General features: G+C 38.0%; 1 protein-coding gene and 1 long non-coding RNA gene across 10 annotated transcripts in view; one reads left to right on the forward strand and one right to left on the reverse strand.

Moving 5' to 3' along the window:
* foxp2 (forkhead box P2) overlaps positions 1-26,498 on the forward strand; it is a 113,384-nt gene that overhangs the window by 21,434 nt on the left and 65,452 nt on the right. The window contains exon 4 of one of the 9 annotated variants that reach the window (XM_067391645.1): positions 21,816-21,924. The exons of 7 other annotated variants lie outside the window; for them this stretch is intronic. The gene's annotated coding sequence lies outside the window, so the exon portion shown is untranslated. Of the gene's footprint in view, positions 1-21,815; positions 21,925-22,904; positions 22,982-26,498 lie in introns of those variants that run through there. One more of the 9 variants, XM_067391647.1, reaches the window with a different exon arrangement.
* On the reverse strand, positions 18,895-22,657 carry LOC137024294 (uncharacterized). The gene is made up of 3 exons (XR_010895671.1): positions 22,098-22,657; positions 20,987-21,144; positions 18,895-20,244 (listed from the first exon to the last, which is right to left on the reverse strand). It is a non-coding gene; the product is annotated as an uncharacterized lncRNA (long non-coding RNA).

Below are 26,498 nucleotides of genomic sequence, written 5' to 3' on the forward strand. Positions count from 1 at the left end.
TATTTTTAAAAAAATGGTAACATTTTAGTATGGGGAACAATTCTAACTTTTAACTAGTTGCTGTTTATTACTTATAAAGCACATATTAATGCCTTGTTCTGCATGACCATATGCAACATCCCTAAATCCTTCCCAATATCTAAACTTAAACGCTACAACAACTACTAATAAGCAGTAAATTAAGAGTTTGAGGCAAAAGTCGTAGTTAATAGTGAATATGTTCCCCATACCAAAGTGTTACCAAAATGTTTTTATAATCTCAAATCTAATAATCTCAAAATTCAATATCTTTCTTTTTAGAAAATATATCAGTCCAATCAAATCCTCAAAAAAGCCCTGTTCTGAATAGTTACTCGACAATATATGTCTGAAGACAATATATGTCAAAAGATATGAAAATGCCGTTTCGATGGTCTTTTAAACTGTGTAACTGTACCACAGTTTAATTCTGAATTGGATAAGAAAACAAGACATCCTAACAGTGGTTTGTATTTAACAGAAACCACAGGTTTTGTCTTGGACCCAATCCGAAGAGGTTTGTCAGTCTATTGGCTGCATCTTGATCTGAATGAACAGCAGGTTTAAACACAGAAGCTGAACAAAACAGGGCACATTCAATAAGATCCTTGTTCCTATTGAACCTAGTGAAGAATCATCCACGTTCTCTATACATTTACATTTGTCCAAATTTCTATAAAACCCCCTCCCAGCACAGCATTCTTTCTCAGAAGATAAAGCCAGCATCAGAATGTGATTCCCTTTGGCTTAGAGGAGGTATAGGTGTCACCCTAATACATTAGCATTGTCCTCCGTTATAAATATTCTGCCAGCCCTTCCTCAGTCGGCTGCCTCTGAATGCTGCCACTCGCCGCATGTATTGTGGAGAGCACCGGGCCGTTCTGAATCCACTCTGTCTGTCTTTTATCAAACATCCCGACGCTTTGATAGTTTCCTCATTTATTTAGTGAATAGTTGGAGAGGAAGAAAGAAAGAGAGAATGAAAGAAAAGAGTTTTTACATTATGTAAATGGTGGAGGGGGGAGTTCGTCTCTAATCTCTCGCACACTCATCACTGCAGACGTTTGCATTCCGTGATACTGCCCTCCTGGAAACCATTGTTGGGATTTCTAGCCGCTTTCCTGCCCAGCTCAATGCCTTTTAGAGGATTTTAATACACACGCCTTTTCCTCGCAACAACGTTTACAAGCCACCGTTCAATAAAATCTCAAGTACCTCAATGTTTCCTTTGACTGGTCGCAGGAAAAAGCGTGAAGTATTATGAATGATACAAGAACATGAGAGCGGTTATGAGTGTGTGTGCTTGTTGTATAATGCACTCATACACAGTGTCCAAAATTCAGTTTTTACTGGGTAGTACTGGAATGTCCGGTGTGATTTTGTCAAAGGTTTAATAGACACTGGAGAATTTTTGTCATTTAGATCAATTGATGTTTAAATCAAAATCTTTTAAAGGGTTGCTTCACCCAAAAAGTTCTGTCATTAAGTATACACCCTCATGTCGTCCCAAACCCGTAAGAACTTCGTTCATCTTCAGAACACAAATTAAGATATTTTTGATGAAACCTGAGGGTTTCTGAACCACATATAGGCAGCAATGTCATTGCACATTTTGAGGTCCAGAAAGGTATTAAAGCCATTGTTAAAATAGTCAGCATGACTGCAGTGGTTCAACCTTAATGTTATGAAGCAACGAGAATACTTTTTGTGCAAAAACAAAACAAAAATAATGACTTTATTTAACAATTTGAACTGTTGTCATATGCAGTTGACGTAGTGAAGGCAGTGCATGCTTCCATGTTTACGTCCGAACGCCGACTTATTATTGGCCAGCTCCGGCGTCAGCATCACACGCATACCTCGTGCTGCTCACGTGTTCAGCGTCGACCAATGCTGAGCCGGCATTCAGACCTAAACATATACATCATCATAGCCAGTGGGCAGGGCCTATGCTATGTATATTTGCCCATGTGACGTCAAAAATGAGCCATTTTTGGAGCTTAATTAAAATAAAATGCTCTGTTTATAACAAGGGAGGCATTTTAAGGTATGAAACTTGCAGGATGTTTTAATGGTATAAAGACCTTTTATATCTCAAAAGCTCAAGGCAAATTTGATTTACCCCTTTAAGTATAGTCAAATTGGCCGAACAAGTTATTTCTAATAACTAATTGCCTAGTTGAATCTTGTATAACTTGAAGTTGAAATTTGTTGAAATATGAAACATATTTTGCCATTACTTCATAAAAAAATGTCTTTCTGACATGACTTGAACACACCATTAAATCAATGAGTTTTGTTCTAAACCATATAATGTTGCATTTTTTTAAGTTGTTGGCCAACTGGCACACAAATCCAACTTTAGTTGTGTTTGGCACTTGGGGAGTGTAAATTCTGGACCCGGCATGTACAAACACACTGTATGTGCGCAGCACTTGGCCTTCATTGCTCGACAACAAACTGACAGCGCTAATGCAGGGTAATTATTACCTTTAAGTAGGGATAAGAAAGGATTTGTTGACGGCAAATTGGCTTTTAGCATGCGTCTTGTGCACCTGCGTGTTGATCAGAGACCGTGATACACAGAGGTCTTTGTGCCAAGAACACTCTCTCACAACATATACACACACTTACGAGTTTGCGCATATATTTGCTGTTTCTCTCTTTTTATGAAACCATGCATATGTCGACTAATGAGCTTTCTAAATATATAATTTACCCACTTCACCATGAGAATGAGGTGTTTGTGTGGCTTTTTTCCCTCCTCAAATTGTTTCCTTTCATTGCCTTGACAGAATAGAGGATTAGCAGCATAACTGCTAACAACCATCAACGTGTTTTCACCGTTGTGTCACATAGCATGTTTTTTTTTTTTTTACTCCCCCTCCCTTTCACTCCCTTGATTCACACTGCAACTAAATATGAAAAAACAATCGCTTCAACCTCTGGTGGCCCTTTCCGACGTACAGTGAGTTAAATGGTTTGTAAGACGTTTAATTACCAAATGGTATAATCATTATTCATCTCCTGATTAGTTGTATAATATTAAGTGAATCTCCTCCCTTGAGTCCTGTGTTTCATAGATCAATAGATTTAGAGCTGGAATAAGGGGGTGGATTGGACAAAATATCCCTCTGATGTTTCTTTAGCAGACCAATCTCTCATTTATTTATATAATTAGCTTTCAAATATGTTTAATTAAATGCACATTTAATCGTACAGCATACGGATGACTATGCTATACTTTATATAGCATGCAATATTTATTATAGTGTTTAAGTACAGAGTATGCAATAAATAAATATTTAAAACAGCATTTCAAAGCAAATTTTTGGATTTGAACCACACAGTCAACTACTTAATGCTGTTAAATCTTAAAATCACCAATAAATGTGTTCAAAGCTTATTTTACTTTAGTAATCTGGTGTATTTCTGAGTGGAATGGAATAATACATTAAAAAAAGGAATCGATTGGATTGTGAAAATTGTTTTTATGTAGTTTAATTGGAGGGTAAAAACTGAAAAAGTAAGATTGCTTCATGTCACCCACAAAGAAAAGTTGTTTCAGAGGTGGAACAGATTTTACATTTTGACTTTTATAAAAATTTATAAATAATAACAATAACAACTTGTGCAGAATAAGACCAAGAATCTCTATTTAGAAAGTAAAAAGGGTCAGTTTTATTGCATACCCTATCTTTGATAGTTTCATGCTGTTTCACACAACTCGTTAGTGTCTGATGATCACATGATGTGAAGTGTTACAAAGTTTAATTGATTATTTTCATCACAAAACTTTTATTTTCATACAATAAATGAAACCCACATGCTTTTCAATACAAATTAATCCATGATGTGCTTTTTGGAAATGTTTAGATTGCATTAAGATCAGTAGTAGTTAATAGTAGCCGGCGTTTTGCCTGCAGATCCTTGTCAAAAGTGTTCAAGACTGAAACTATCTGCTTATTTAACTCTGCAGAACCACAGATTAGATTACAACAGGTGAGTTTTGTTCAGGTTTTTCTGATGTAACTCTTCACAGACTTGCTGAACTGCTGTTTGAAAATCAGCGCGCACACATTACCGTTATTCATTCTGATGTATTTTGCCCACTGCTCCGCCGAGACGTTTCTCTGTCTTTAGTCACCAGAAAGAAGAAATGGCAGATTACAGGTTTTTGCCAGAGTACATATCAGTCTGTGGGCTTCCTTGGGTCAGGATAGTGCACTCCTAGCACTTGAGGAATGCCTAGACACATCACTGGATGGCACTGTTTCCATTTTTTGCTCTCCTGAACCCCCTCGGCTGGATCAACAGGGTTTGTTTTATGCAGGCTGAGAGCACTTGGAAAAGCAGGAGTTTTAAGAGAGCCGAGGGCTTCTCAAAACTCTGTCCCATTGCGGCAAGCATGGATAGTGGGGAAGGAGATCATACAGACCAGACTTCTCTGCCTGGTGTGGGTGGCAAAACCTGAGGTCCAAAGTGAGGGATAAAAAAATATATATATAGTGCTGCTTCCCCTTCATTTTGCTTATTGAAACAGGATAATGTTGTCTAGTTGGTCTGATTATTTTATTTATATATGCATATTTAAGAGAATACCAATATATGAGTAGGATCATAATATTATCTAGTTTAGCATGTTTAATAGATGCTTTGAGAATACATTTAAGTAGTTTGAGAAAAGAAGGGAATATGTCCTGTGGTGTGATGTGCACCATCTAAACTATTTTTAAACAGCTTTTACTAATTATTTTTTATCATTGTGCATGCAGAGCTCATATTAATTGAGACAACTTCATTTATCAATAGGGGTGTAACGATACCCTCATGTCACGATTCGATACATATCACGATACTGAACTCACAATACGATATTATTGCGATGCTCCAAGACATTTGATAAAAGGTTAACAAAAATGTACTGTTAATGCTAAATTTGGTATTGTATTAGGAGTGGAAATGAATAGGCTTGGACTTGGTGCTGGTAACCCAATGCACAGGTCAATGGTGACATCAGAATACATGATTCTGAAGCTAAAAATATTTTAGACGTGTATTCTTGCACTCTGTGTAAAGCATGGCCTATGTACAGTAGGCCACTTTTTACTGGTAACACATGACATTTGTCATTATCAGTACCCACAAATATTGTCCCATTGCATTATTATACATTATATTCAACATTATATAGTAGTTTAATGTAGTAGTGACACTAAAACTCTGTAAAATTTATTTATTTTTTTTCATAGTAATTTTCATTTTGGGTGAACAATACACAATATATACTGTCACTGTCTACGATACATGTTTTATTTTCGTATCACGATATATTGTTACACCCCTATTTATCAATGAGAGCAAAACGTTAATTAAAAATAGTGAAAAACTATTTATGTCTTTATATGTCTTTTAAATTAAAATCTCAATTTTGTTGGGGGGAAAAAACATCCTCTATTTCCATAAAAATGGTGTTTTGTGTTTTTGTTTTAAAGCAAGATATGACTTATTTTTGCATTTCCAGCATTCATCCCTTCGCACATTTTTACAACAGGAATTTCGTGGTTATTCATCCGTTTAAATTAATTAAATTAGATTCCTCTGATGCTGCCAGGCGTTCAGATGATAATTGCATCAACACGCCGAAACATAATAGCACTCTGAGTGTTTCCAGCACAGTTCATTTCAATCTAAATCCAGAGCTCCTCTGGCAAGACCGTCAGAAGGGCCTGTGCGTTCACAAGACCCCCTCATCTTCATCTGGAACATCTCCTCCAACTTAACAATTTATCAGGGGCCAACTTGTAAAACTGCGGTCGGAGACGTTTTGTTAATGAACCGTTTACAGAATCGTCGTAGCCAAATGGTAGGGCTGATATTTGACATGCTCCAGCTGTGAATTCGCTCCAAGGAGGGCCGCAGCAGATCAGGCTCACGATTTCTAGACAAAAGATGGCTCTGCGGAATGGACGCTTCGACTCTGCCATACAGTCGCACCTTCGTAAATAAAGGTGGGAGTGTAATTGAGTGATGTGCGCCGAGGGAACGACGAGAGATTGAAGGCTGTGTACTGGTAAATAGATAATCACACAAAAGTAAATGGGGTTTTCAAACCTCAATCTACTCCGCCAGCGTGAGCTCGTTTGCATGTTAATCACCGCAGCGATTTCCCTCATCACGAGGAAGTCCGCACTCTTTCATAACCAGCTTTTAATTGCATTTAAAATGTCACAGAGGTGAAACACATGTAATTTAGCCATAACTGTGTCCAAATTAATGGCCTCTACTCAGGCGTTCCATTCAATGGACTCAAATGAGTCTGTCACTTTTGTGTTTTGATCTTTTTTTTTTTTTTCCACCCACTTAGATTTTTATTTATTTGAAATGCATTAGACAGCTTCTGAATATATCTCAGCGACGCCGCACGTGTCTGTTCGGAGCGCGCGTTAATTTACGAAACGCACCATTATTTCCAGGTTATTTCTCCTGAATGCATTTGCGAACACTGCCTGGACGTTAACGAGAGAAGACGGATAAGATTAGACAAGGGTGAAAAAGTCAAAGGACTAGATTTTAAAGAAGCCCAAAAAAGTTTATTTTCCTTCATCACCAGGTGTTCTAGCACATATAAATTACTGAGATGATGTTTCCATAACAGAGCGGAGGGCACTCCAGAGAGCCAAACCTGCAAAACAGACCTATTTAATTTTTCATTGAGGAGGACCATCAGGAGCAATAAGCCAATATTCTCCTTCCCTTTTTCCAGATGCTTTCTCTAGCCTTGCATCTTTCCAAACCCTAGCCTTTACATTTTTCCAGAAAAAAGGCGGTTCTGCCGAGACCTACATGAAAGAAGAGAACTGTTGAAATGTTAATTTTACCATCTGCTGTCGAGGCCTGCTACCTTTGTGCGAGCGTGTGTGTGTGCGCGCTCTCTCCCTCCGTCTTATATTCCCAGCGGTTCTGTTCTGTTTTATGAATGTGCTGGTATTTTGGTTGTTTGAAGTTTTTTGGATCTGGGAGTTTGAAAGTCAGACTTAGAAAAACAGAATGCCACAAGACGCACTGAGTGACAAACTGATTCTCCTGCCCTCGTGGTCCTGATAGCGCTCGTCCCCTCTGCATGTTTAAACTGTCAGTGGCTCGTCCGCCCCGGTTTGTGCTAGACTTTCCCAGGCAATTCATGTACAAGTAGCAAAGCATTTTTTGCTTTGCAGACACCGATTGAGGTGTGGTGTTTTTTTTAAAGTCCCCTGTGAAATGATCATATATTTATTATTTATTCATATTTGCAGCCTTTTTTTAGGGAAAATGAGCAAAACTATGCGTGACTCATGCAGCACTGCAATTTTCTTGTCCAATCAAAAGCTCTCTAGAATGTATATAAAAATACATAAATAATATATAATATTTATTTTTTATTAAATGTATTATTTACTTGATTGGACAAAAAAAAAAAAAACTGTGCAGGATGAGTCATCAATATTTTTTTCTCTTTTTTCCTGGAAAAGGAAGACTGTAAGTTTATATGCAATTTAATCCCACATCAATTTTGGCTGAGAAATTACCAAAAGGTGATTTGAAATCATTATTGTGTAAAGCATCGAATAGACATTACAAAAGGTAACTTCAGAAAGCAATGTTTTATTTGATTCAACATAGAATTTATTACACATGAACTTTTGGACCATGAGGTTGAGTAAATAATGACTGAATTTTCATTTTCGGGTGAACTATACCTCTAATTTTGTTTATTAATATGGAATAAAATAAAATTAATACTAAAACTGCCAGTAGGTGGCGATTAAATAAGTTCATTCATTTATGTGATTCATTCAAACAGTTGATTAATTCAGGAGTGAAGTAAATGGTTCTCTTCAGGCTTGTTGGACTTGAGGCGCTACACAAAATGATCGGTGTATGATATCAAAGTATCACGAGAGCGATTAGAGAGCAGATGGCTCTGTTTGCTTTTGACGCTGTAGTTCTTTGATGTCATACACTGATTGGACTGTGTAGTGCCGCTTCAAGTCCAACAAGTCTTTTATGAATGATCCGCTGAATCATTTGGTTTGTTCAAAACGCGTATTCAGAAATGAAACACTGCTGTGCATTGCACGGAGATGAACAGCTCTGCTTTGTCTTTACATTTTCATTGGCAAAATTGAACAAAATAGACAATATTGTGTCTAAAATAACACAATATTAACTTATTTACTGAGCTGTTGTATAAAATCAGTATTGCATTTGCACTCATTATATAGGCTATGGGACAAAAACGGCACTCGTGTAATACTGCACTTGTTACTCATGTGATATTGCTTAACTCATATGACTACAATATGAGACGACAAACTCAAACGGGGCATTTTTGCCCCAATATCTTGAGTTTTAGGGACTGCATTCTATAGACCACTTTGGAGCAGACGTCACAATTACGTCACTTGCAGCTGCGCGCAAAAAAATAGCGGTAGCAATTGAAGGAAAATGTGCAAAATCCACAGAATAAGAGAAAAATGTTTTGTTGTGCCTCTGGATGTTGGAATTGGAATGCAAAAAATATAGTCTTCATTTTTAAAGAAAACCATCGTTGAAAACCTCCTTTGAAGATAAACGGAGACGTTTCACAGACTGGACTGATGACTCCTGCAAGTATTACTCTACTATTAAAGCAGGAATTTGATGTAAACAGTAAGTCTACAAAATATTCACATATGCAGTTCAGAGGACATACATACATAGCAGTTACAGCATGAAATAATTATAATTAAAATAATTTAAACCTATAATATTTTACATAGATAACTTTTAAACATAATAATTTTTATTTCACAATTCTGACTTTTTTTTTTTTCTTGCATTTGTAATTACTCCCAGTTCTGACTTTATAACTCGCAATTGTGAGTTTATTTCACAATTCTGAGTGGGGAAAAGTCAGAATTGCGGGATAAATTGCAATTCAGAAAAGACAGAATAACGAGTATATCTCACAATTCTGTTTTTCTTTGTAAGAAATGTGAGATGTAAAATCAACCAGCTAGGCTCCACCCACAAAAAAACATCATCGCTGTTTGCAAACACCAAATTGGTCTATAGGCTCCATCACAGAGTGAGTTGTTGTCCTGCATCATGTTTGTCATCAATAAGCTGAATGTATTGTCAGATGACTTATTTAGGTCTGGGGCGGGACAAGTCCATTAGATGCGCTAATTTTATTGCGTTATTTTTTTACTGCAATTAATCTAATTAACGCGTTAAATCGACAGCCCTAATATATATAGTATTGTTTCACAAGGTGTCTTTAACTTGCTCAGTCCATTGATGTTGTGAATGTAACTATGCAAAGTTGATCCACCCCTTCTCGACCAAAAAAAAAAAAAAAAAGAAAGAAAGAGTCAACCGAAACTTGAATCCCGTCAAAATTATTTTCTTCTCATCACGGGACGAAGCTGACACTTTTTAAACAACATTTTATCAGGTCCGCCTCTGGGGTCCCTGCCAAATGGACAGATTCCATTGCGAGATTTGATAGTTGGCAATTAAGCTGAGACATCCTGAAATGCGACTGTGTGCAGAGTTGCAGAGCGTTTGCCTTGGCTGGGATCGGATTGTTTAGTCTGCTCTCATTGTGAAGCAGCGCTGTTTCTGAGCGGCAGTTGACGGTTGTTTGCAAAGCACGGGGGGAAAATGTGAGAGGCCACCGTTCCCTGCCATTTATTTATTTTTCCCTGTCCTTGGGACTGGAATCAGATTTTTTATTTTTTTTTGTTCCTCTATTCTTTGGGAATTATTCTTTTTTTTTTTTTTTTTTTTTTCCTGTATATGTGGCTGCTGAAACGTAGACTTTTCATGACCTCACTGTGCAGGCTGTGTTTCATTAATGACCAGCTCTGTGGTTTGGGTAGAGGAATAGTTTTCATATGACACCGTCTTGCATTAGTGCAGAGCAGCAGCTGCAGAGAGGCTGAACGCAGCCAATTCTGTGGCTTTGAAAGGTGTGAAAAGTTCAAGTCCCCATTGCAAGAGCCTTGCATTTATAATTTGCATGTGTAAATTTCTCTTCGTGCATGGATGTGTGTGTGTGTGTGTGTGTGTGTATGCATGCGTTAAATCGGAACTGCCGGAGACTTGTAAAAAAAAAAGTTACCTGCTAATGAAACATTTGTCTTTGATTTAGTGGCAACTACTCAGGCGACTTTGGACGTCATCTCCTTCCGGTTTGCCAGCGTAATGTATCAACGCTGCATTAAGTAATTAAAGTACATTTAAGGAGAAGTTCAGGTTCTCTCTGGCACATACATTGGTGGCAACCATCCACCCCAATGCATTTATTTGTCAGGAGGAAATAATTCAAATCCGTCTTTAATTGACTGTGCGGCTTTCAAAACAGACCACTTCGTAACACAAACCCAAACCTCTTCTCGTATTTGTGCATTAGACTACTGTACTCCTCGTGCATGTTTTTGTAGATATTTATTACTGTCGCAGTTTGCTCGCTGGCATGGAGGGATGGGTTGTTAGTCTATGGGTGTAGTCTGAGCAGTAGGAGCCGAAACTTGTGAGCCTGAACAATGGTAGGATTAGCTAACAGTCCAGCTATGTACAGTATTTGAAGTTGTGTCTGAGTTTGTTTGGGGAGGTGGATGTGCGTTTAGATGACCCGACGGCAGCTGTTGGGTACTTTTAAACTGTCAGAAAATAATTCCTCTTTTTACTCTCTCTCTGCTTTCCATCCAGTTAAAGGTAAAGAGTCTTGTACTGTATGTGTCAAACTCCTAATGAGGTAAAAAAGTTGGAAGTGTGCTGTAGACTTTGGTTCGATGTATCAATTCAAATAGGTCATGGTTGTAACGTTTTATGTTTGATTATTCAGATACAGTATGTTGTCAGAATGTGTTGACCGTGTGTGTTTGTGTCTGTAATGCGTGGTTGAAAACACTCATTAAGAGTAGCACGGCAAATAATGAATTAATTAATAAATTAATACTCACTATCTACAGAGAAATGAATTAAAGCACAGCAGAACAGCATCAACATGTAAACATTGTAATTGCATGTGAAAATGGGATTTGATTTAAATTTGATTCAGGTTATGACCTTTATCACAATTTATACAATGATATTCTACAATGAAAAGTAGAGAAAGAGAGAGAGAGAGAGAGAGAGAGAGAGAGAGAGAGAGAAATATATAATTTTATCAAGGGTTAATAATGGAACACAGTTTTAAAAAGTGATTTTTCACTATTATTTACAACAGGATCTGCATTTTCATGAGTTGGGTTGTTTCACTCTGGTTTCATACAGATTACATAAAGAGAGAACATTTGTTTTCGACTTGACTTATATAATTTAAAAGTAGACATTCTAAGCTTAGACATGTTTCTCATGTATATGTGACAACTATTCACTGAGTTTTTGAAGCTCATTTTAGAAAGAAATCCACAGAGACTTAGACAGCAGACAGATTGTGTCATCACTTTTCAGGAAGACGGAGGAAATGGCGGCATAAGCGACTTCAACATTGTGTCTGTAAGAGACAATAACCTACGTAATGCATAACGTACGCAATTATAAAGTTGTTCTTTACTCTTTGAAATTGAATCTGAATGATCAGGAAACTAAGTGAAATACTTCACACTGCATGTGCCAATTAAACAACTTCGCCAGGTTAGTGAACGTCATTCAACGTGTCGGTTCCTGATGGAAACAGGAAGTTGTACGTTATATTTTGACGGACATGTTTTTAGGTCTGGGCGATATATCGAATGCTTTTGTCACGCGCATTTCGTCAGTAAAGCCGGTTCCCTGATTACCGCTAAATCGCCATCACCTGCTTTCAAATGGAGCGGCATTTAATAAACAGAGCCGTAGTTCACTGACAAGCCACACAATATCGCGTTCATATCGCAAATGACAAAAGCATTCGATATATCGCCCAGCCCTACATGTTTTTATACATGAACTACGCATTCTGATTCTGATATTCCAGATTTGAATATTTTCAAAAATTTTCTATTCTTGACTGGTCTTTTTTTCATAATTTTGGCAATAGATAACCTGTTAAATGGGTGATATTGAGATGAGCCCGCCTAGTCAACCAATCTGTCTCTCCCATGTATGATTTGGAAACTTGACAGGTGATTGTTGTTTGATCACTGTCTTCTCTTTTTTTTTTTTATCAAAGTTTGAAAAAAAAAATTCCAATAAAAGACTGTACAACTGTACATTTTATTTATTTTTTAATTGGTGACTGCTCGTTCTCCAGGAAGCTTTTATTTGGTTTATTTCAAAACACTTATTATGGCTTGAAAAGCCCCTTTTCCTGAGCTTTGGCTTCTGGTACAAATTGCCTAAGCTTTTTACGGTACAGAGCAATTTGTACTTTGAATATAAGCTGCCGTTTAATAAGTTTGTTGCACTTTTTTTTTTGATTGGCCTGCATTTCAAAATCAATTGGGGACTGGTGCGTGTTTCATAGCAAATGCTTTCATTTTGTACTCTTATTTTATTTAATTTATTTTTTTCTTTCCTTTTGCATAAACAATTATAATTTTTTCTTCCATTCCAGGAATTAATGGAAACCATTTGCATTGGGTGGGGGGGGGGAATTTGTACATGCAGTGCTGTTTTCAATGTCATCACAGGCTACTTTTTTGTGGCTAAAATGACAGAAGAGGGCTGCTTTTAAGTACCTCACATGCAAACTGATAAGTGAATCATTCCACTCTCTAAACCCTTTTTATTGGGACTTTAATAACCACTGTATTATGAATTATAATGTATTCCTCCATTGCTAATGCCCTTCAATATAGCCGCCTAAAACATGGTCTGAAGTTACTGTGGCTACCTTTTCAAAGGCAAATCAATTACATGTTTTTGGTAATGCACCGTAATTCCGCCGTCAATGGACCGGCGGATGAATTGAAGCGATTCAGAGAGAAGCGGTTGTTCCTGTGATGTTTTTTTGTTTGCGCTCTGCACTATTGACTGCGTCCAATCAAGAGCAAGTATTCATCCTCCATTCCCGCCATAATGGAAACAGGTCGTCGGAGGCACCTGATTACGACCTCCAGTTATGTTCAGCTAATGGAATATGGAGTTCTCGCTCACCGTATGTTGTTAAAGCAATTCTGGCCAAAAGTTTTCCTCAAACTCGACGTTAAAAGAGTTTGCCATTTCTACCAAATTGCAGAGCGCAAGACTTAAGAAGGATATCGGTAGGGAGATCTTCAGGAAGTAAAAATTGCCACTTGCATACTGTCTTTGACCGACCGCGCCAAAGCTTAACCACTCCACAGGAACATGTGCCGTTTAGGAAGATATAAAGGAGTGATTTTATTACCCGGTACATCTCTCCTCAGAAGCGATTTCATTTCTCTTTTCAACCGCCACAGGAGTCTTTATTTGATCTCATATTCCTGAATTTAACTGCCTCAAACTGGCCGGCCTCAGTTTATTTTCATTTGGAAAACACATTTTCTGTTCAAGAGGACACGGGGGTAGTTGGGATTGAGGTGGGGGCTGTCAGGGTCTGTGTCGAATGTAAATGTCTTCTTTTAGTCACTTTTCACTATAGATTATTGGAGTCCAAACTTTTCATTTTACTCCCACCTGGAGCAGATTCGACGACGTGTATCCGCAGTGCCTACAAACGAGACCATTGAGTCTTAGTCTTTCACTTCGAGTCTTTGAGTTTTTGAACCATTCAAGAGTCTGTCTGCTTGTTCACAGGTTGTTAATGTTCAATATTTTGGTCAACTTTGCACACTCTCAATAGGTAGCAATTTTTCTGAAGCAACAAATGTCATTTCCACCTTTACTTAGATTTTTTGTGGTGAAAATTACATTATTTTTTATTTTAAAAAGTCTTGCTAAGGTTAATTTAATTCAGCTTACTTTTATATGCATCCTAAATGCACAGAATTACACTGTAAACCCTAGTAAGTTGGCAGAACTAAAAAAAAGAGGTAATCATTGCCTCAAATTTAACTTTAACTCCATCATTAAATTGGTAGAATTTAAAATTTTGTACTACACATACATGTTAATTGCTAATTGAAATGTTGACTAAGCTAATGCATACAGTCTGGTTGCATAAACATCAAATTGACTCAAATCTGTTACATTTAACTGCTAACTAGCAACATATCCATTGATTGTGATGGAAAGACGCTACAGTGACAATCGTAATTTGATTGAAAAATAAATATTTTTCACACATTTAATTGAATTGAATGTTTGAATTGATTGGTTTATTTTACTTTTTATGTTATAATTTGAAGGGGTTTCAAAAAAAAAATTAATTTGGATCTAGGACATGGATAAAACAATAAAATCTGGCATATACATATATGACATTTTAAATGTTTCCAAGGCAGTTTTAATGGGACTTTCAAAAAACAAAAAGAAATCTGTTTTAATAAAGATCAAACTTTTGGCCATAAAACTGCTTCTAGTTGAAGAAAGACACATTTGTCTCACAATTGTGGTTGGGAGTTGCTGTTGTACTTGCGTTCTCAGGCTGTCTGATGCACCCAAACAACTTTTCCCCGCTTCAGATTTTGTCATGTGTTGACACAGATGTTCAGGCGTGTGATCCAGCATGAGATGTTTTAAATATCAGTGGTGGGTTGAGACCGTCTAGTCCAAACAGGGCTGCCACCTCTCTAGAGTCTGATCATCTGTATCAGGACTTCAGTGTCTCTCTCTGATTCTCCAGCAAGTAACACCTCTCTGACCTGTCTGATGACAGCACTATGAAAACATTCAGCAGTTTTCAGAGACCAGAAACCCCCCTCAGCCAAACCTGCCCCTCTTTCTCTCTTTTTTTTTTTTTTATTTGGCTAGCCTCCATACAGCGAATTACCTCCAGATGTAATTCCTATCCCCGCCCCCCCACTGAATTAGTGGCTAGTAAAAATTAGGTTTAAATTAGCTGCGGCATGGAGAATGGTTAAGTTTGAAATTTCCTTATAATGAGTTTATTATTCTTTGGTGGGATTCCATTTTCCTGAATTAATTCTGTCTCTTTTTTTGTGTAATTTGCTGTCTGATTGAATAGAATCAAACCTCTGGATTGGATGTAGCTCATGATACTTTTTGGGTTCTGGTGTAATGTGAGAATCGCCAAGATATGTCCAACTTTCCTGCTGCTTTTTATCACTATGTTTTTCTCTGTTTTCTTTTTTCCTCATCTTTGTGATTTTAATAAAAGGAATGTTAAAGAAAATGTTGAGAGTATTTGTGATCTGATTGTGTAAATTTTTACACTTTAAGTGGCAAATTTAACAGACTAAGACCATATATATGCTGCTCAAGCATCTCAATTAATATCGTTCCTACTTGGGGTTAGTGATTTAAGCAAATGCAAAGTGTTACGTTTCTAAGTAAATGCACTTGGGATTGTTTTTGGCCTCTTGATTTGTGCTGGTAAGCAACTGTTCAGAACACCTTAGCAACACCCTGGCAGCAACAGAAATGGAAAATAAAGAAAGTCTATACCTATCCTTTCACTTCCTTTAATCCCTATCTATTGTAGCTTATGATACTCTGAGCACTACCTAAAACTTGTATTGTGAGCACTTATTGTGTATATTTGCCTTGTCATGACGACTCACTTATTGTATTCCTCACTTGTAAGTCGCTTTGGATAAAAGCGTCTGCCAAATGAATACATGAAATTAATAGTTAGTGATGTAGTTGTTATTGGGTAGGATTAAGAGATGTTGAATATGGTCATGCAGAATAAGGCATGTATTTGTGCTTTATAAGTACTAATAAACAGCCAATATCATGCATGCTAATAAGCAACTAGTTAATGAGATTTGGACCCTAAACTGAAGTGTTACCATAAATTGTTATCTAACTTGATGCTTTTAATTTGAAGAATAAATAATTAAGACTATTTATTTTGGTCTTTACTTTTTTGTTTTTGTCATTTTGACAAGCGTGTTGCATTAAATGTGTTACCATTTATTAAATGTATTGTTTTCTTAATTTTGTGTCTTTTATCTTTTGAGTTGTTTAAGAGTCTAATAAAAAAACAAAGGTATAGCTGTTTTAGAGGGATTGTTTGTTTTTGTCTTGTCGACAAACGTGTTGTTTAATTTATTACCAAAACACTTTTCTTTATTTTTCGCTACAGTAATCGATGTTTTTAACCCCTTGTCTCTTTTACTTTTTGAGTTGTTTAAGAGTCTTAATTCAACTGTTTTTAGAGTTTTTTTTTTTTTTTGTCATGATGATAAACATGAAATGTATTACCAACAAGAGGCCCAATTTTTTTTTTTTTTTTTTGCATTTCAATAATCAATGTTTTTTTTTTTTACTTCCTCCTTTTATCTTTTGAGTTGTTTAAGAGTCTAAAAGACTAAATGTATTATTGTTTTTAGATTTTTTTTTTCTTGTCATGTTGACAAACGTGTCGAGTGGTCATCACTGAGTACTTGTCATGTTGCCTTTCATCTTATTACAAGTTTGGCAGCTCTGAGCGCATCAAATACCCATTACCTGCGTATTTCCAACAATGCCACGCTAATACAAATTACAGCCTTTACAGTATGATAATATCTCTTGAGCGAGAGAGGAAGTCGGCTGCCATTCAGTTTGCTTTCATCTGCCGCCAATCTGGCGCATAACAGGTAAACTGCTGTGAGCTGCACTTGCTTGTATAAATTTACCCACACAGTCAAGTCTTTGATTTCATCAACTCATCTAATTCAAATGCGCTTTTGAAGGAGCCCACATTTTAAGGGTAGACACAGAAGAGCCAATTTAACCTGGAGTGTCTGTCTCGTTCTGCGGGGCTTTCTGTTTGAAGTGGCCGGTCAGCTTGAACTGTCTGACTTCTGTCATTTCGATCTCTTTTATTTCTCCACTGAAATGTATACTTCAATCCTCCCTACAGATGCTAGAGTGGAGCAGGTATCATTAAACGGAGAAAACGAGAAAGAGAGAGCGCGAGAACATCGCCGAGTGTTCGCCTCGGCTGCTGGTGCTGTGCGTTGATGAGTGCGCCCTGGTTTGTTTTCAATAGGAACTGAAGGCAGGGCCCTTTTCCTGGGGCCACTCGCTGCGCCTGTTGATATTGAGTCGAGCAAACACTCTCTCTGGGATGTCCTGTCGGGCGTCCGGCCAGGGTCGCAAATGAAAGTCACATGTGAGGAATCCTGCACGGAGATCCTCTGAGCTGAAGCCGGCCCCTGTCTCGCTTCTGGCCCCTGAGCTTAATTAGCTTTTTAATGGCGGTGCCACAAAACGTAGCTTATTTACCGGCGCCGATAGTGGCTTATTTTGATGTGCGTTACGAGCTCTTTGAGGCTCGGGGTTGTTATTTTCAGAGTAATGCTGTGGATTAAACGCGCATCTTATCTTGTGCTCTTGTGATTGAGCTTTGCAGCGTCCCCCTCCCTTGCCTACTGAAGTATATATGCAAATACATTTGGACACTATCATTATAGGCTACTTAATAGGACTTCATTAAGGTTCCGCCATGCAAGGCAAAAGGAGGTTGCCATGGATACCGCGGCGCTTAAGTACAGTATATTATAATGTTTAGCTGCCTGTTATATAATCATTGTGCTCTAATGGTCCATTTCAGGTCATATCGATCGGCGATGAAGAACATCATTAAGATGAAGAGAGGCTGGTCTTATGAGTTTGCCATTAATCTCTCTTTTTCTTTACGTTTTTTAACTCAAAAAAGAATAGGGGTATGGATAGATCAAGTCATTGTAATCGGACTGTGATTTTCTTGCCTTGTGAAATGGTTAACACATACTGATCACCACAGATGCAACAATCTTGAGATAAAAACTAAAAGAACAAATATTAGTGGATGGCCAATTTCTTTTTTTAGATGCCAGGATGGTCAATGGGCAATATATTACTAATATAGGTCTATATAATATGCATGAAATAATGTTTAATGATAAAAAATAGATATAATTAAATATAACCATAATAGGTTGTAATTAAATGAATGTGTATGTGTGTGTGTGTGTGTGTGTGTGTGTGTGTGTGTGTGTATGTATGTGTGTGTGTGTGTATATTAGCACTGTCAAAAGATTAATCGTGATTAATCGCATCCAAAATAAAAGTTTATGTAATATGTGTGTGTACTGTATATATTTATTATATAATTATAAATACACACATGCATGTACATATTTAATTTAGAATATATATATATATATATATATATATATATATATATATAATATATACAGTAAAAATACACACATGCAGTATAATTACACACATGCATTTATATATTTAATTTAGAATATATATATATATATATATATATATATATATATATATATATATATATATATATATAGATATATATAAATATATATATAATCAGTAAAAATACACACATGCATGTGTGTATTTATAAATATATAATAAATATACACAGTACACACACATATATTACGTAAACAAACTTTTATTTTGGATGCGATTAATCGCGAATAATCACGATTAATCTTTTGACAGTGCTTATATAGTGTTTAGTAATGTTTTTTATATAAGCATTTATTTAATTGCAGCGTAGTAGTAGTAGTAGTAGTAGTAATAATAATAATAATAATAATAATAAATAATAATAATTATTATTACTACTACTACTACTACTACTACTACTACTACTACTACTACTACTACTAATAATAATAATAATAATAATAATAATACTAATAATAATTATTATTAGTATTATTATTAGTAGTAGTAGTAGTAGTAGTAGTAGTAGTAGTAGTAGTAGTAGTAGTAGTAGTAGTAGTAATAATTATTATTTATTATTATTATTATTATTATTTATTATTATTATTATATTTGGTAACGCTGTTTGTAGATTTTGACACAAGGGGGAACTAAATCGAGAAACTAAATTGTTGACCAAGCAGGCAATTATTGACTTGTACAATTGACTTAAATTGGGTAAATATCTGTCGATCAATTGGGGATTCGTGACTGAAGGTGTCTGATGTACATTGGCTGTCATCAGGGATTAAGATATTTTTGAATTAGCAGTGTTCTTTTTGTTTAAATCCCATACATGTATATGTTCAGGATACATGCAGACCCACAGCTGAGAGTTTATTAGGGCTGTTTACAAGTGTAGAGTGCATTCCACAGGCTCAGTCATCAGCCGAATGGATCGGAGGCGGAGATGAGCTCAAGTGGATAACTCTCCAGCCAGAGAACAGCTTTAATGCTGCCGGCATTTCTGTGAGGCCTGAAACACACATCAGACTCTCAGTGAGTGCACACTAGCTCAGCTTAATCTGCTGTTAGCTCAGTCTTTAGTGGTGGTCAACCGGTAGGAGTCTTTCAAGGGCTGATCCTGATATCTAGAGAGCAGGGTGGCTGATATAATACCCATATTCTGTGGGGTTTAAAAGTCTAAATTCACATTAAAAATGCATGGGATTAAAATCTAAAGTAAATTTTGCATTTCTTATAAAAAAAGAAAAGAAAAAAATGAAATATTTAAGATAATGCACTATTTCTAGGTCACTGATTAAATTTGTGACCATGATCATGTGACTGTACAGACAGTCAGATTTTCAGAATTCGTTTGGATCATTTCAAAATGTGGACAAACATGGTCAAGTATTTCACATTTCAAATTAAGTTTGTGTACTTTATTTTAAACATTATTTCCTTAAAATTCACCAAAAATTGTAAACCTTGTTAACCTTTTATTGCAGATGACATTCCTGTCAGATTTTAAAACTGACACAAGGGGGAGGTAACACCTCTCTTAAACAACCAAGGGACATAATAGAGATGATAATGCCAAAATGTTCAATTATTATCTTATCAGTTGCTAATATTTAGCATGCATGAGTTTCATTTGTGGTTTTGGTGTTGTAACTGGTGTGATTGTGCAATAAAAACACTGCTTTGATGCTCAGTGGTGTGATTTTTGTCACTATGAACAAGCCAAGTAGCGTCATGGCTCCAAAAAAGCCTGGTTTCCCCCAGTGTGCTCTTGACACCTTCTACAGTCTCAGGGCAGGGCGTTTTGTGTCTGCTTTAATTGAAAATTAATAGTTAGAGGGGTTGCCATGGAAATCATGCCAGCGCTCAGAGACACCAGCTCTGCCACTGCTGTCGCCACACAAGTCCACCCCCCTCAACCAGCACTTTCTTCTGCATGCGCTCGAGAGCCGCTGCTGGAATTGTTTGTCCTCATTGACCTTGCAGTCCAAAGCCCTGTGAAATGAGGAGGAAAATAAAGAGAGAGAGAGAGTTAAGTGAGAGACAGACAGAATAAAACCTGAGAATGGCTATCAAGTGCTAAAAGCTAAATCGGCCTGTTTGTCTCGTGAAGTGAAGGTTAGGCTGTGATGTAGCCCTTAGCTTTGACGAAATGTAAATAAGATGCATTAGACGCAATTCATGCGGTGACGACAAGACCTGGAGGCCTGCCAGACCAACCTTTTACACTTCCTCATTGAGCATTTGCCCTAGTCTGGAGTGGCGGAGGCCTAGAAACAGTTTTGGCTTGAGCTCAGCGGTTTCTAATGATATCATAGAGATTAAATATGTTCCAGTAGAGCTGGTAGATAATGTGCTACTTGGAGCTTGTTATATCATGCTCAGAGCAGAGATCTCAAGTGGTCTTATGGTGCATTGGAGGCTAGGTTTTTTTTTTTTTAGCTAAATAAATTTATCATGCTTGGCTTGGGAGGGGGGGTCGTGTACAACATAAGTTCTTGCCCATTTTTTTTTAGACCTTCTACACATGTATAGGAGGTAATTTATTTTACTAGCAACTCGAATATGGAATTGTTTAGTCGTCCATTTTCATATAAACCACGTGTAAAAAGCATCAACGTCAGTCTTTTGTATTTAAAATCTGCTCAATCACGTCCCCCCCCCCCGTTTATCAACAGCTGGATCCTCGTTCGCGTTCCAGCGACGTCTACGCGAACGCTTTCCCAACGACCCTCACTTTTCAATCTCCATGTGGCGATGGGAAGCCTGCAGCAGATGGACTCAGTTTTGCATCTGCCGCGTGCAGACTGGCCTTTGTACTCCTCTCCTGGGGGAGAGCGTGGCTCTCGTCTCTGTGAGCGGATTCCTGTCTGCGGGAACTGCTAGGAGAAACATCTGTGGCATGCGGGGCGAGAGAACGACAAGAAGGGGTTGACAAACACCATTAGTTCAGTCCTTTACAATACGACAGATATGAAAGTGAAAGATTGTGTGGGTTTAATTACACTCAGTAAATAGTGCAAATATGCATCTGAAAAGGCACATTTGCAAACCATCTAAAGTTGTTTCCAAGCTTTTTTTCTCCCTCCTCACTCAAATATTTCCCTCGTAAGGACTTTTTTGGGGTTAGTTTGACCTAATAAGGAAAGCAGCAGGCGTATTTATTTATTATTTCCACCACACTATCACTCAACTTGCTAAAGTAGCCCTCCATCCTTCTTGAAAGGGGGAAGAAGGGAAAAGAAGTGCCACCCCCCTCCACCTCCCCACCCTGACAATCAAACCGCTGATTTTTGTGTACGATTAGTCCTCGGGTGCCAAAACAATCAGAGGTCTGCTTGATTTGTTTTAATTACAGGCGTAAAAATGCCACGGGTTTCTCGGATGTGATCGGGCAAGAGGCGCTCCACAATGCTCATGTAAATACCGCTGTAAATAGTTCTCTGATGATGGCTTTGACAGTGAACGTCAGCTAGTTTTTTCTTTCTTTCATTCTTCGTACCCCCCACCTCTCTCTTCCCCCCCCTCCTATTTTTTTTTCTTGCTCTGATGCTGTTGCCTACCAGTGGCATCCTATTCTTCATATTTGATGCAAGTTAATGCTTCAAGGCTTCTAAGAATATCTTCAAATGCCTCTACCTTCGGGGAGTGAGATTGTGTGTCGTTCCTCAAAAGGTAGGTTACTTTTTCTTCCTGGCTGAGAGTGTTGTGGTTTTATTTAGGAAAACGCTAAGCTCACTAGTTTGTTTGCAGATTTACGTCGCCCTGTGTCTTTGAGAAGGTCACATGCTGGATAATCTCATTCAAGCTAGAACGAATTAAAAAAAAAAAAAGGCAGGCACACATACCTCGCGTTTTTAGGGGTTCGGGACGTCCTCCACAGCTGGCCGCGTGCGTTAAATCCCCTCTCGGTTGGAGTCCGAATGCAGTAGAAAAAGAGGAGAAGGAGAGAAAGCAAGCGCGTGTGTGTGTGCCGCGAGCCGCGCGCTCAAATGAGAGCTGTGAGAGGCGGCTGGCGGAGAGCGATCCGAGTCTCCGGCTCCGCGCGCAGGCTGTGAGGGAGCGCTCAGACGCTGGTGCGCATGGTCACACACACACACACACACACTCTCACACACTCGCTGCTTTCACTCAGCAACTCAGTCAGCAAGACGAAAGACTTCCTTTTCTTTAAAAAAAAAAGAAAGAAAGAAAAGAAAAAGAGGGAGAGGAACACATTTTTGAAGAGCATTTTTAGAGGAAGCACAGAAGCAGGAAAATTTGTAATGATTAGTTGCATTTTTGGAGAATTTTGAGAGATTTAATGCTAATGATGCCAGTATTTCCAGTGCGTCACAAAAGGCAGAAAAGCTCCGGGTCAGGGCGACACATTTCCATTTTAGGCACTTTTTTCATCACCTCCCTTCGTTCCCGGCCGGTCGCTCAGCTTCCCAAAGCCCCGCGTCTCCTATTGGGCCCTGTCTGCGCGCTGTCGTAATTGCTTGGTGACAAGTGGAGATGAAGGAATAATTGTCAGGAGATAGGGGTCGTTTTTTTTAATGGGTGCACTGCCGATTTAAGTATGCATGAGCGACGCGTGAGGGACGGGGCCAAAGAGGCGCTTGTTTATGATGCGAGTCTGTATAAACACAGTTGGAGTGATGACACTGATAATCGCACGCTCTTCCCCGTGACGCCCGACTCTCCGCGAAACACCCTCTCCAGCCTGCCGTCCCACACCGCTCACCTGCAGGTAATAAAGCCACCTTTTCCTCTATCCATCCATCCATGCTTTCCTACTTTCATCCATCCGTCGGGTCTTTTCAGTTCGCTGTCATTCCTTAAGGCTTATGGCGTTCTCCAGCTTGGTTTGTGGGCTGCTTTCATCTATGGGTTAATTGCTGGTGATAATGGCAATGACGATAATGAATGTGGTTTTGTGCGGGTGTGTGCGCGCGTGCCGTTAAGCGTGTGTGAGTGTGTGTGTTTCTCGTGCCGAAGAACAGTGTGCTTTGACTTTGCCTAGTAGGTGATTTTAAGTGAAGTGTTTGTGGAGTTTAAAGTGTGCTGATGGGAAATTAAATCATTTGAGTGCCTTTTATTGTTTTATTTTCTGTGTATTAGTAATTAAATAATTTTGTGAACAGCTATTGTAATTTTTAGCAGGCTAATCATTGTAAAATAGTAATTAGTTGTACTTTTTTTTTTTTTCTTTTTTTTTTTTTGAAAGAGTCTTCAACTTAAAACTTCAACGAGCCTGTCCCATTTTGGAGGTGGGGTCAGTAAAATGATTAGCCCTCGAGTACTAATTATCCCTAGCAAAGGCGGGCAGACAATTTGTTTACTTAAATATTCATAAGGGTGAGCGACGCTCACTATTGGGCTATTGTGAGCATATTATTAAGTTTTTATATGGCTTTGTGCTGGAATGTGGACGTTGTCGTCTTTATAATTTAATACCCTGATGCATAATGAGCTGCATGATTAGTACATATGGAGAATTAGATGGATAATTTACATTGTTCTCCTGAGTCTGAGTGTAATAGCTTGTTTAGTGTGATAAAATTAAATGCTGCTTATTTGGGTTTTCTTTTTAATGCAAATCCCTTGGTGAACTTTTTTGCATGCCTCCTTTTACACCCTCTCAAAAAATAAATAAAAAGAAAACAACCAAAACAAAAAAATATGAAATTCAAAAATTATTTAATCGAAACATATGTTTACCTCCATTTTTTTTTTTTTTTTTATAGAAAGAGCCCATGCCAATTAACACCGCTCATTAGCCGAGGCGGGTATTTGTTTTGAAAGTTTAACCAATCACTTTGTTATGCTAATTGTGATGTAATTTAATTTGAGTCCCGTAATGATGATGCCGCTATTATCCCCATAAATGATGCAGTTAAGCATCACAGCCTTATTTGCATGTGCTTGAAGGGGGAAGCTGGATGAGACGACGCCAGCATCACTCTCGTTTTTCTTCCTCTGTTCTCCCACGTCCCTCCGGGTCCTCCTCGGCCTGTCTGCGCTCATTGATGATCAGCCTTTTTTTATCTGATATTTTAATGCGAAATGAGTCGACTGGTTACTCACACCGCACAGATGTAAATTAAATAATTGAAATACCAGACTATTAAAAAATGCAAATGGATTTCTTCAGTCGAGGCATCATCACACAGTGAAGTCATGGAGAAACGATTGATTTGTATTTTTTTTTATGTGCATTGTACTAGTTTGCAATCTACCTCCTTGAGTTCGCATTTGCACATCAAAGTGCTTCTTTGTTGGCGAGAGGTTAATTTTTAATCCATTGATTTCATGGCCTCTGGTTTGGACATGCAGATGGTGGCTGATTAGTTAGTGTGTGTGAGTGTGAGTGTGTGTGTGCATTTGCTGTGCGTGTGCTTGAGTTCCTGCAGTAGTGTGGTTGAATTTTTAAGAAAAAAAAAAAAAAATCAATTTGAAAGTCCTACAAGAGCCGCTTCCCTCTTTAAATGCACTTCTGAGAACCCTTCAGCCCAGGCTCTCGCTCTGTGACTAAGTCTCCCTTAAAGACTGCCCATTATCTATTTTGTCGAGGTTTTAGACTCAGGGTAATTTTCCTCGGGAAAGATTATTTTTCTCTCGACCAATCTCGCCTGTTACCACCCTAATTGGTTACATAAATCTTGTCGGGTATGAATGAGAAATGTTGCGGTGTTGTCAAGTGTAATCTTCACCCTTATTTACCAATTCATTAAGATCTATCGATGCAGGACCGGCCCGAAAGAATGACAACATAAATCAGAGCAGGGGGACATAATGACCCTAATCAGCCTCAAATAAGTGGAAACGTCACCATGAGCTATGTCTCTCCGCGGCTGCGTGTCTGTGTGGCGGCACCAGGGCCGTCCCGGTCGTTAACGCGGCCGCGTGTCCTGGGCAGGGGCGAGCGCGCTTGCCCCCTCCACCCCAAGGCTTTTAATCTCGTCCCACACACAGCCGGTGTCACAAAAGATAATTGCGGCACGAAATGAAATTAAATATGCATTTTGAGGCAGGTAAATAGTGAGAAAGAGAGTGAGGAAGAGACTGTCTCCTCCTGCTAAAGATGATTGGAGCAGACAATGGTGCCTCCTACTTTTATAGGTCAATTACTGGTGATTAGGTGGGCTGAGTTAATTAAAGAAATTACCCAAAATGCAAGCACAGGGACTGCTTGATGAGATACCAGCGTCACTGTCTAGTCACCCACTTTTGGAGCTGCTTTCGTCCGAGAGGGAGGTGCTTGCTGGGTAAAATTCAAATCAAATGGAAATACTTGAAACACTCACTCTGATTTTTTTTTTTTACACCGAAACTCCAGCTTTGTAGGTCACAACATGTTTAGCATTTATGAATTGTGTATGTTTGTATTTCTCAAAGATTTGGTTTTATTTCAGAGCTTCTCCAGGATTTATTACAGTGTTCTTTTGTCCCTCAGTCTCTGTGCTTTTTTTGTCTTTCTTTCAACTTCCTCTCCTTTTCTCCTTCTTTTAATGTAAATAGCCCAGAATTAAGTTCTGAACATTGAACGCTGAATGAATCGAATCACAGACGGTCTATTTATTGAGAGTGAAACGATGAATTGATTTTTTTTTTTTTTTTTTTCTTGAATGTGTTCTCATTTTACCACTGATAACAACACTTGATTCGGTTACTTTGCATACTATTAATCCTGAAAAGCGATGTATTCATCCTCCCTTTTCATTTTTGAACTCGTGGTATAAATATGATTTCCCTCATGCTCTTTTTACTCTGTAATCTCGTCCATTGTGAATCACTTTGAAATCCCTCTATCTGAAGGGGGGGGACTGTAATATTACATTCAGGTTTAGAGGAGAGTCATTAATGGGGTACGGTGACCCCTAAGAGCCAAAAAGGACTGCTGGCATGCGTTGTTTAACTTTAAGCTCGCATTTTTTTTACAGTAGGTATTCATTGGCATTTTTAATTATCGTATTTTCCATTTCATGTGTAGTATAAATGCACGGGATGAAATTCAAACTTTGCATCATATTTTTTTAAATCTGGCATTTTGATTTATTAAGCATTCCCAACTGTTTAATATTGGAGAATAGTGGAGCGCCTTGCTACTTTATTTTGTATGCATTGTAACTTATGGCAATGATGAATTAATTTCAGTGAAGCACAGAATTTGTGATTATTTTAAATGGTATCCATATCTTAACTGAATCAGAGCGGGTGAAGCTAGCAGACTGTGAAATGTAATTTTTAGTATTTTTTTTTTTTTT

The sequence above is a fragment of the Chanodichthys erythropterus genome, chromosome 8, assembly GCF_024489055.1.
Source record: "Chanodichthys erythropterus isolate Z2021 chromosome 8, ASM2448905v1, whole genome shotgun sequence".
NCBI lineage: Eukaryota > Metazoa > Chordata > Actinopteri > Cypriniformes > Xenocyprididae > Chanodichthys > Chanodichthys erythropterus.